Source organism: Apteryx mantelli, chromosome 30 (assembly GCF_036417845.1).
Source record: "Apteryx mantelli isolate bAptMan1 chromosome 30, bAptMan1.hap1, whole genome shotgun sequence".
Classification (NCBI taxonomy): Eukaryota; Metazoa; Chordata; class Aves; order Apterygiformes; family Apterygidae; genus Apteryx; species Apteryx mantelli.
The window spans coordinates 32,316-44,452 of NC_090007.1; positions in this window are offsets into that span (position 1 = coordinate 32,316).

A 12,137-nucleotide genomic window follows, 5' to 3' on the forward strand; every position below is an offset into this window, starting at 1 on the left:
GGGCTCGTACAGCCTCGTACGGACTCGCATGGGTGTGCACGGGCTCGCACAAGCTCGCACGGGCCTCTGCGGGCGGGGAGAGGCCTCCTACGGGCTCGTACGGGCTCGCACGGGCGCGCATGGGCTCGCACAAGCTCGCATGGGCCTCTACGGGCGGGCAGAGGCCTCCTACGGGCTCGTACGGGCTCGTACAGGCTCGCACGGGCGCGCACGGGCTCGCACAAGCTCGCACGGGCCTCTACGGGCTCGCAGAGGCCTGCTACGGGCTCGTACGGGCTCGCACGGGCTCGCACGGGCGCGCACGGGCTCGCACAAGCTCGCACGGGCCTCTGCGGGCAGGCAGAGGCCTCCTACGGGCTCGTACGGGCTCGCACTGGCTCGCAAGGGCACGCACGGGCTCGCACAAGCTCACATGGGCATCTACGGGCGGGCAGAGGCCTCCTACAGGCTCGTACGGGCTCGTACAGGCTCGCACGGGAGCGCACGGGCTTGCACAAGCTCGCACAGGCATCTACGGGCTCGCGGAGGCCTGCTGCGGGCTCGTACGGGCTCGTACGGGCTCGCACGGGCTCGCACAAGCTCGCACGGGCCTCTACGGGCGGGCAGAGGCCTCCTACGGGCTCGTACAGGCTCGTACGGGCTCGCACGGGCGCGCACGGGCTCGCACAAGCTCACACGGGCGTCTACGGGCTCGCAGAGGCCTCCTACGGGCTCGTACGGGCTCGCACGGGCTCGCACGGGCTCGCACAAGCTCGCATGGGCCTCTACGGGCGGGCAGAGGCCTCCTACGGGCTCGTACGGGCTCGTACGGACTCGCATGGGTGTGCACGGGCTCGCACAAGCTCGCACGGGCCTCTGCGGGCGGGGAGAGGCCTCCTACGGGCTCGTACAGGCTCGTACGGGCGCGCATGGGCTCGCAAAAGCTCGCATGGGCCTCTACGGGCGGGCAGAGGCCTCCTACGGGCTCGTACGGGCTCGTACAGGCTCACACGGGAGCGCACGGGCTCGCACAAGCTCGCACGGGCCTCTGCGGGCGGGGAGAGGCCTCCTACGGGCTCGTACGGGCTCGCACGGGCGCGCACGGGCTCGCACAAGCTCGCACGGGCCTCTATGGGCTCGCAGAGGCCTGCTACGGGCTCGTACGGGCTCGTACAGGCTCGCACGGGCGCGCACGGGCTCGCACAAGCTCGCACGTGCCTCTGCGGGCGGGGAGACCTCCTACGGGCTCGTATGGGCTCGTACGGGCTCGCACGGGCGCGCACGGGCTCGCACAAGCTCGCACGGGCCTCTACGGGCTTGCAGAGGCCTGCTATGGGCTCGTACGGGCTCGTACGGGCGCGCACGGGCTCGCACAAGCTCGCACGGGCCTCTACGGGCTTGCAGAGGTCTGCTATGGGCTCGTACGGGCTCGTACGGGCGCGCACGGGCTCGCACAAGCTCGCACGGGCCTCTACGGGCTCGCAGAGGCCTGCTACGGGCTCGTACGGGCTCGTATGGGCTCGCACGGGCGCGCACGGGCTCGCACGGGCCTCTACGGGCGGGCCGAGGCCTCCTACGGGCTCGTACGGGCTCGTACAGGCTCGCACGGGCCTCTACGGGCTCGCAGAGGCCTGCTACGGGCTCGTACGGGCTCGTACGGGCTCGCACGGGCGCGCACGGGCTCGCACAGGCTCGCACGGGCCACTATGGGCTCGCAGAGGCCACCTACGGGCTCGCACGGGCTCATACGGGCTCGCACGGGCGCGCACGGGCTCGCACAAGCTCGCATGGGCCTCTACGGGCGGGCAGAGGCCTCCTACGGGCTCGTACAGGCTCGCACTGGAGCGCACGGGCTCGCACAAGCTCGCACGGGCCTCTGCGGGCGGGCAGAGGCCTCCTACGGGCTCGTACGGGCTTGCACGGGCACGCACGGGCTCGCACAAGCTCGCACGGGCCTCTACGGGCTCGCAGAGGCCTCCTACGGGCTCGTACGGGCTCGTATGCGCTCGCACGGGCGCGCACGGGCGCGCACAAGCTCGCACGGGCCTCTACGGGCTCACAGAGGCCTCCTACGGGCTCGTACGGGCTCGCACGGGCTCGCACAGGCTCGCACAAGCTCGCACGGGCCTCTACGGGCGGGCAGAGGCCTCCTACGGGCTCGTACGGGCTCGTACGGACTCGCATGTGTGTGCACAGGCTCGCACAAGCTCGCACGGGCCTCTGCGGGTGGGGAGAGGCCTCCTACGGGCTCGTACGGGCTCGTACGGGCGCGCACGGGCTCGCACAGGCTCGCACAAGCTCGCACGGGCCTCTACGGGCAGGCAGAGGCCTCCTACGGGCTCGTACGGGCTCGTACGGGCTCGCACGGGCGCGCACGGGCTCGCACAAGCTCGCATGGGCCTCTACGGGCTCGCAGAGGCCTGCTACGGGCTCGTACGGGCTCGCATGGGCACGCACGGGCTCGCACAAGCTCGCACGGGCCTCTACGGGCTCGCAGAGGCCTGCTACGGGCTCGTACGGGCTCGTACGGGCTCGCACGGGCGCGCACGGTCTCGCACAAGCTCGCACGGGCCTCTACGGGCTCGCAGAGGCCTCCTACGGGCTCGTACGGGCTCGCACGGGCGCGCACGGGCTCGCACAAGCTCGCATGGGCCTCTACGGGTGGGCAGAGGCCTCCTACGGGCTCGTACGGGCTCGTACAGGCTCACACGGGAGCGCACGGGCTTGCAAAAGCTCGCACGGGCCTCTGCGGGCGGGGAGAGGCCTCCTACGGGCTCGTACGGGCTCGCACGGGCGCGCACGGGCTCGCACAAGCTCGCACGGGCCTCTATGGGCTCGCAGAGGCCTGCTACGGGCTCGTACGGGCTCGTACAGGCTCGCACGGGCGCGCACGGGCTCGCACAAGCTCGCACGTGCCTCTGCGGGCGGGGAGACCTCCTACGGGCTCGTATGGGCTCGTACGGGTTCGCACGGGCGCGCACGGGCTCGCACAAGCTCGCACGGGCCTCTACGGGCTTGCAGAGGCCTGCTACGGGCTCGTACGGGCTCGTACGGGCGCGCACGGGCTCGCACAAGCTCGCACGGGCCTCTACGGGCTCGCAGAGGCCTCCTACGGGCTCGTACGGGCTCGCACGGGCTCGCACAGGCTCGCACAAGCTCGCACGGGCCTCTACGGGCTCGCAGAGGCCTGCTACGGGCTCGTACGGGCTCGTACTGACTCGCACGGGCGCGCACGGGCTCGCACAAGCTCGCACGGGCCTCTACGGGCTCGCAGAGGCCTCCTACGGGCTCGTATGGGCTCGTACGGGCTCGCACGGGCGTGCACGGGCTCGCACAAGCTCGCACGGGCCTCTACGGGCTCGCAGAGGCCTCCTACGGGCTCGTACGGGCTCGTATGCGCTCGCACGGGCGCGCACGGGCGCGCACAAGCTCGCACGGGCCTCTACGGGCTCGCAGAGGCCTGCTACGGGCTCGTACGGGCTCGCACGGGCTCGCACAGGCTCGCACAAGCTCGCACGGGCCTCTACGGGCTCGCAGAGGCCTGCTACGGGCTCGTACGGGCTCGTACGGGCTCGCAAAGGCGCGCACGGGCTCGCACAAGCTCGCACGGGCCTCTACGGGCTCGCAGAGGCCTGCTACGGGCTCGTACGGGCTCGCATGTGCTCGCACGGGCTCGCACAAGCTCGCACGGGCCTCTACGGGCTCGCAGAGGCCTCCTACGGGCTCGTACGGGCTCGCACGGGCTCGCACAGGCTCGCACAAGCTCGCACGGGCCTCTACGGGCTCGCAGAGGCCTGCTACGGGCTCGTACGGGCTCGTACTGACTCGCACGGGCGCGCACGGGCTCGCACAAGCTCGCACGGGCCTCTACGGGCTCGCAGAGGCCTCCTACGGGCTCGTATGGGCTCGTACGGGCTCGCACGGGCGCGCACGGGCTCGCACAAGCTTGCACGGGCCTCTACGGGCTCGCAGAGGCCTCCTACGGGCGCGCACGGGCTCGCACAAGCTCGCACGGGCCTCTACGGGCTCGCAGAGGCCTGCTACGGGCTCGTACGGGCTCGTATGGGCTCGCACGGGCGCGCACGGGCTCGCACGGGCCTCTACGGGCGGGCCGAGGCCTCCTACGGGCTCGTACGGGCTCGTACAGGCTCGCACGGGCCTCTACGGGCTCGCAGAGGCCTGCTACGGGCTCGTACGGGCTCGTACGGGCTCGCACGGGCGCGCACGGGCTCGCACAGGCTCGCACGGGCCACTATGGGCTCGCAGAGGCCACCTACGGGCTCGCACGGGCTCATACGGGCTCGCACGGGCGCGCACGGGCTCGCACAAGCTCGCATGGGCCTCTACGGGCGGGCAGAGGCCTCCTACGGGCTCGTACAGGCTCGCACTGGAGCGCACGGGCTCGCACAAGCTTGCACGGGCCTCTACGGGCTCGCAGAGGCCTCCTACGGGCTCGTACGGGCTCGCATGGGCTCGCACAGGATCGCACAAGCTCGCACGGGCCTCTACGGGCTCGCAGAGGCCTCCTACGGGCTCGTACGGGCTTGTACGGGCTCGCACGGGTGCGCACGGGCTCACACAAGCTCGCACGGGCCTCTACGGGCTCGCAGAGGCCTGCTACGGGCTCGTACGGGCTCGTACGGGCTCGCAAAGGCGCGCACGGGCTCGCACAAGCTCGCACGGGCCTCTGCGGGCGGGCAGAGGCCTGCTACGGGCTCGTACGGGCTTGCACGGGCGCGCACGGGCTCGCACAAGCTCGCACGGGCCTCTACGGGCTCGCAGAGGCCTCCTACGGGCTCGTACGGGCTCGTATGCGCTCGCACGGGCGCGCACGGGCGCGCACAAGCTCGCACGGGCCTCTACGGGCTCGCAGAGGCCTCCTACGGGCTCGTACGGGCTCGCATGGGCTCGCACGGGATCGCACAAACCTGCACGGGCCTCTACGGGCTCGCAGAGGCCTCCTACGGGCTCGTACGGGCTCGTACGGGCTCGCACGGGCGCGCACGGGCTCGCACAAGCTCGCACGGGCCTCTACGGGCTCGCAGAGGCCTCCTACGGGCTCGTACGGGCTCGTACGGGCTCGCAAAGGCGCGCACGGGCTAGCACAAGCTCGCACGGGCCTCTGCGGGCGGGCAGAGGCTTCCTACGGGCTCGTACGGGCTTGCACGGGCGCGCACGGGCTCGCACAAGCTCGCACGGGCCTCTACGGGCTCGCAGAGGCCTCCTACGGGCTCGTACGGGCTCGTATGCGCTCGCACGGGCGCGCACGGGCGCGCACAAGCTCGCACGGGCCTTTACGGGCTCGCAGAGGCCTGCTACGGGCTCGTACGGGCTCGTACAGGCTCGCACGGGCACGCACGGGCTCGCACAAGCTCGCACGGGCATCTACGGGCTCGCAGAGGCCTGCTACGGGCTCGTACGGGCTCGTACGGGCGCGCATGGGCTCGCACAAGCTCGCACGGGCCTCTACGGGCTCGCAGAGGCCTGCTACGGGCTCGTACGGGCTCGCACGGGCTCGCACAGGCTCGCACAAGCTCGCACCGGCCTCTACGGGCGGGCAGAGGCCTCCTACGGGCTCGTACGGGCTCGTACGGACTCGCATGTGTGTGCACGGGCTCGCACAAGCTCGCATGGCCTCTGCGGGCGGGGAGAGGCCTCCTACGGGCTCGTACGGGCTCGTACGGACTCGCATGGGTGTGCACGGGCTCGCACAAGCTCGCATGGGCCTCTGCGGGCTGGCAGAGGCCTCCTACGGGCGCGCACGGGCTCGCACAAGCTCGCACGGGCCTCTACGGGCTCGCAGAGGCCTGCTACGGGCTCGTACGGGCTCGTACGGGCTCGCACGGGCGCGCACGGGCTCGCACAAGCTCGCACGGGCCTCTACAGGCAGGCAGAGGCCTCCTACGGGCTCGTATGGGCTCATACGGGCTCGCACGGGCGCGCACGGGCTCGCACAAGCTCGCACGGGCCTCTACGGGCTCGCAGAGGCCTGCTACGGGCTCGTACGGGCTCGCATGGGCACGCACGGGCTCGCACAAGCTCGCACGGGCCTCTACGGGCTCGCAGAGGCCTGCTACGGGCTCGTACGGGCTCGCACGGGCTCGCACGGGCGCGCACGGGCTCGCACAAGCTCGCACGGGCCTCTACGGGCTCACAGAGGCCTGCAACGGGCTCGTAGGGGCTCGTACGGGCTCGCAAAGGCGCGCACGGGCTCGCACAAGCTCGCACGGGCCTCTGCGGGCGGGCAGAGGCCTCCTACGGCTCGTACGGGCTCACACGGGCGTGCACGGGCGCGCACAAGCTCGCACGGGCCTCTACGGGCAGGCAGAGGCCTCCTACGGGCTCGTACGGGCTCGTACTGACTCGCACGGGCGCGCACGGGCTCGCACGGGCCTCTATGGGCTCGCAGAGGCCTCCTACGGGCTCGTACGGGCTCGTATGCGCTCGCACGGGCGCGCACGGGCGCGCACAAGCTCGCACGGGCCTCTACGGGCTCGCAGAGGCCTCCTACGGGCTCGTACGGGCTCGTATGCGCTCGCACGGGCGCGCACGGGCGCGCACAAGCTCGCACGGGCCTCTACGGGCTCGCAGAGGCCTCCTACGGGCTCGTACGGGCTCGCACGGGCTCGCACAGGCTCGCACAAGCTCGCACGGGCCTCTACGGGCGGGCAGAGGCCTCCTACGGGCTCGTACGGGCTCGTACGGACTCGCATGTGTGTGCACGGGCTCGCACAAGCTCGCACGGGCCTCTGCGGGCGGGGAGAGGCCTCCTACGGGCTCGTACGGGCTCGTACGGGCGCGCACGGGCTCGCACAAGCTCGCATGGGCCTCTGCGGGCGGGGAGAGGCCTCCTACGGGCTCGTACGGGCTCGTACGGACTCGCATGGGTGTGCACGGGCTCGCACAAGCTCGCATGGGCCTCTGCGGGCGGGCAGAGGCCTCCTACGGGCGCGCACGGGCTCGCACAAGCTCGCACGGGCCTCTACGGGCTCGCAGAGGCCTGCTACGGGCTCGTACGGGCTCATACGGGCTCGCACGGGCGCGCACGGGCTCGCACAAGCTCGCACGTGCCTCTACGGGCTCGCAGAGGCCTGCAACGGGCTCGTACGGGCTCGTACGGGCTCGCAAAGGCGCGCACGGGCTCGCACATGCTCGCACGGGCCTCTGCGGGCGGGCAGAGGCCTCCTACGGGCTCGTACGGGCTTGCACGGGCACGCACGGGCTCGCACAAGCTCGCACGGGCCTCTACGGGCTCGCAGAGGCCTCCTACGGGCTCGTACGGGCTCGTATGCGCTCGCACGGGCGCGCACGGGCGCGCACAAGCTCGCACGGGCCTCTACGGGCTCGCAGAGGCCTGCTACGGGCTCGTACGGGCTCGCACGGGCTCGCACAGGCTCGCACAAGCTCGCACGGGCCTCTACGGGCGGGCAGAGGCCTCCTACGGGCTCGTACGGGCTCGTACGGACTCGCATGTGTGTGCACGGGCTCGCACAAGCTCGCACGGGCCTCTGCGGGCGGGGAGAGGCCTCCTACGGGCTCGTACGGGCTCGTACGGACTCGCATGGGTGTGCACGGGCTCGCACAAGCTCGCATGGGCCTCTGCGGGCGGGCAGAGGCCTCCTACGGGCGCGCACGGGCTCGCCCAAGCTCGCACGGGCCTCTACGGGCTCGCAGAGGCCTGCTACGGGCTCGTACGGGCTCGTACGGGCTCGCACGGGCGCGCACGGGCTCGCACAAGCTCGCACAGGCTTCTACGGGCAGGCAGAGGCCTCCTACGGGCTCGTATGGGCTCGTACGGGCTCGCACGGGCGCGCACGGGCTCGCACAAGCTCGCATGGGCCTCTACGGGCTCGCAGAGGCCTGCTACGGGCTCGTACGGGCTCGCATGGGCACGCACGGGCTCGCACAAGCTCGCACGGGCCTCTACGGGCTCGCAGAGGCCTGCTACGGGCTCGTACGGGCTCGTACGGGCTCGCACGGGCGCGCACGGTCTCGCACAAGCTCGCACGGGCCTCTACGGGCTCGCAGAGGCCTCCTACGGGCTCGTACGGGCTCGCACGGGCTCGCACGGGCTCGCACAAGCTCGCATGGGCCTCTACGGGTGGGCAGAGGCCTCCTACGGGCTCGTACAGGCTCGTACGGACTCGCATGGGTGTGCACGGGCTCGCACAAGCTCGCACGGGCCTCTGCGGGCGGGGAGAGGCCTCCTACGGGCTCGTACAGGCTCACACGGGAGCGCACGGGCTCGCACAAGCTCACACGGGCCTCTGCGGGCGGGGAGAGGCCTCCTACGGGCTCGTACGGGCTCGCACGGGCGCGCACGGGCTCGCACAAGCTCGCACGGGCCTCTATGGGCTCGCAGAGGCCTGCTACGGGCTCGTACGGGCTCGTACAGGCTCGCACGGGCGCGCACGGGCTCGCACAAGCTCGCACGTGCCTCTGCGGGCGGGGAGACCTCCTATGGGCTCGTATGGGCTCGTACGGGTTCGCACGGGCGCGCACGGGCTCGCACAAGCTCGCACGGGCCTCTACCGTCTTGCAGAGGCCTGCTACGGGCTCGTACGGGCTCGTACGGGCGCGCACGGGCTCGCACAAGCTCGCACGGGCCTCTACGGGCTCGCAGAGGCCTCCTACGGGCTCGTACGGGTTCGTACGGGCTCGCATGGGCGCGCACGTGCTCGCACAAGCTCGCACGGGCCTCTACGGGCTCGCAGAGGCCTGCTACGGGCTCGTACGGGCTCGCATGTGCTCGCACGGGCTCGCACAAGCTCGCACGTCCTCTACGGGCTCGCAGAGGCCTGCTACGGGCTCGTACGGGCTCGTACTGACTCGCACGGGCGCGCACGGGCTCGTACAAGCTCGCACAGGCCTCTGCGGGCTCGCAGAGGCCTGCTACGGGCTCGTACGGGCTCGTACGGGCTCGCACGGGCGCGCACGGGCTCGCACAAGCTCGCACGGGCCTCTACGGGCTCGCAGAGGCCTGCTACGGGCTCGTACGGGCTCGCACGGGCGCGCACGGGCTCGCACAAGCTCGCACGGGCCTCTACGGGCTCGCAGAGGCCTCCTACGGGCTCGTACGGGCTCGCATGGGCTCGCACGGGATCGCACAAGCTCGCACGGGCCTCTACGGGCTCGCAGAGGCCTCCTACGGGCTCGTACGGGCTCGTACGGGCTCGCACGGGCTCGCACAGGCTCGCACAAGCTCGCACGGGCCTGTGCGGGCGGGGAGAGGCCTCCTACGGGCTCGTACGGGCTCGTACGGGCTCACACGGGCGCGCATGGGCTCGCACAAGCTCGCATGGGCCTCTGCGGGCGGGCAGAGGCCTCCTACGGGCTCGTACGGGCTCGTACGGGCTCGCACGGGCGCGCACGGGCTCGCACAAGCTCGCATGGGCCTCTACGGGCTCGCAGAGGCCTGCTACGGGCTCGTACGGGCTCGCACGGGCGCGCACGGGCTCGCACAAGCTCGCACGGGCCTCTACGGGCTCGCAGAGGCCTCCTACGGGCTCGTACGGGCTTGTACGGGCTCGCACGGGCGCGCACGGGCGTGCACAAGCTCGCACGGGCCTCTACGGGCTCGCAGAGGCCTGCTACGGGCTCGTACGGGCTCGTACGGGCTCGCACGGGCGCGCATGGGCTCGCACAAGCTCGCACGGGCCTCTACGGGCTCGCAGAGGCCTGCTACGGGCTCGTACGGGCTCGTACGGGCTCGCACGGGCGCGCACGGTCTCGCACAAGCTCGCACGGGCCTCTACGGGCTCGCAGAGGCCTGCTACGGGCTCGTACGGGCTCGTACGGGCTCGCATGGGCGCGCACGTGCTCGCACAAGCTCGCACGGGCCTCTGCGGGCGGGGAGACCTCCTACGGGCTCGTATGGGCTCGTACGGGCTCGCACAGGCGCGCACGGGCTCGCACAAGCTCGCACGGGCCTCTACGGGCTCGCAGAGGCCTCCTACGGGCTCGTACGGGCTCGCATGGCCTCGCACGGGCTCGCACAAGCTCGCACGGGCCTCTACGGGCTCGCAGAGGCCTCCTACGGGCTCGTACGGGCTCGCATGGTCTCGCACGGGCTCGCACAAGCTCGCACGGGCCTCTACGGGCTCGCAGAGGCCTCCTACGGGCTCGTACGGGCTCGCACGGGCTCGCACGGGCGCGCACGGCTCGCACAAGCTCGCACGGGCCTCTACGGGCTCGCAGAGGCATCCTGCGGGCTCGTACGGGCTCGTACGGGCGCGCATGGGCTCGCACAAGCTCGCACGGGCCTCTGCGGGCGGGCAGACGCCTCCTACGGGCTCGTACGGGCTCGCACTGGCACGCACGGGCACGCACAAGCTCTCACAGGCCTCTACGGGCTCGCAGAGGCCTCCTACGGGCTCGTTCGGGCTCGTATGCGCTCATACGGGCGCGCATGGGCTCGCACAAGCTCGCACGGGCCTCTACGGGCTCGCGGAGGCCTGCTACGGGCTCGTACGGGCTCGCATGTGCTCGCACGGGCTCGCACAAGCTGCACGTCCTCTACGGGCTCGCAGAGGCCTGCTACGGGCTCGTACGGGCTCGTACGGGCTCGCACGGGCGCGCACGGGCTCGCACAAGCTCGCACGGGCCTCTACGGGCTCGCAGAGGCCTCCTACGGGCTCGTAAGTGCGCGCACGGGCACGCACGGGCTCGCACAAGCTCGCACGGGCCTCTACGGGCTCGCAGAGGCCTCCTACGGGCTCGTACGGGCTCGCATGGGCACGCACGGGCTCGCACAAGCTCGCACGGGCCTCTACGGGCTCGCAGAGGCCTGCTACGGGCTCGTACGGGCTCGCATGTGCTCGCACGGGCTCGCACAAGCTCGCACGTCCTCTACGGGCTCGCAGAGGCCTGCTACGGGCTCGTACGGGCTCGTACTGACTCGCACGGGCGCGCACGGGCTCGCACAAGCTCGCACAGGCCTCTACGGGCTCGCAGAGGCCTGCTACGGGCTCGTACGGGCTCGCACAGGCGCGCACGGGCTTGCACAAGCTCGCACGGGCCTCTACGGGCTCACAGAGGCCTCCTATGGACTCGTACGGGCTCGTGCGGTCTCGCACGGGCGCGCACGGGCTCGCACAAGCTCCCACGGGCCTCTACGGGCTCGCAGAGGCCTCCTTCAGGCTCGTACAGGCTAGCACGGGCGCGCACGGGCTCGCACAAGCTCGCACGGGCCTCTACGGGCTCGCAGAGGCCTCCTACAGGCGCGTACGGGCTCGTGCATGCTCGCACGGGCGTGCATGGGCTCTCTCAAGCTCGCACGGGCCTCTACGGGCTCGCAGAGGCCTGCTACGGGTTCGCACGGGCGCGCACGGGCTCGCACAAGCTCTCACGGGCTTCTACGGGCTCGCAGAGGCCTCCTACGGGCTCGTACGGGTTCACATGGGCATGCACAGGCTCACACAAGCTCGCATGGGGCTCTACGGGCTTGCAGAGGCCTCCTACGGGCTCATACGGGCTCGCACGGGCCTTTACGCGCTTGCACAAGCTCGCACGGGCATCTACGGGCTCACAGAGGCCTCCTACAGGTTCGTACGGGCCTCTGTGGGCTCGCACAAGCTCACACAGGCCTCTATGGCCTCGCAGAGGCCTCCTAGGGGCTCACACAAGCTCCCACAGGGCTCTACGGGCTCGCACAAGCTCGCATGGGCCTGTATGGGATCGCAGAGGCCTCCTACAGGCTTGTACGGGCTCATACAGGCCTCTACAGGCTCACAAAAGCTCACACGGGCCTCTGCCCATTTTCACGCGGCGCCCCCTTAACCTGGTCCCCCGGGATCCCCCCCCACTTCTGCACAGCACCCTCTCAACCGGGGTGCTCTGGGGCATCCTAAAAGCTTCCTGTGGGTCTGGAAGCATTCCAAAAAGCATAGTCCACTATAGGACATCCCAAAGGCCACTCAGAGGGGCTCGGAACACCCAACAGGGGCTCCTAGGCACACAGAAAAGCTCATAGAGAGTGCTGTGTCAGGCACACCCCGCAGTGGTCCTAGAGACCAGACACAATGCATGACCTGCTCCCTGGGCATTGTCTTCAGGCGCTTTACTGAGCATAAACCGCAAGGATGAGTGGAAAAAAATAAAGCAACTGTTTACTAGTTAATGCACATACTTTACATGTGACTCACTCCCAGGTGTCATTT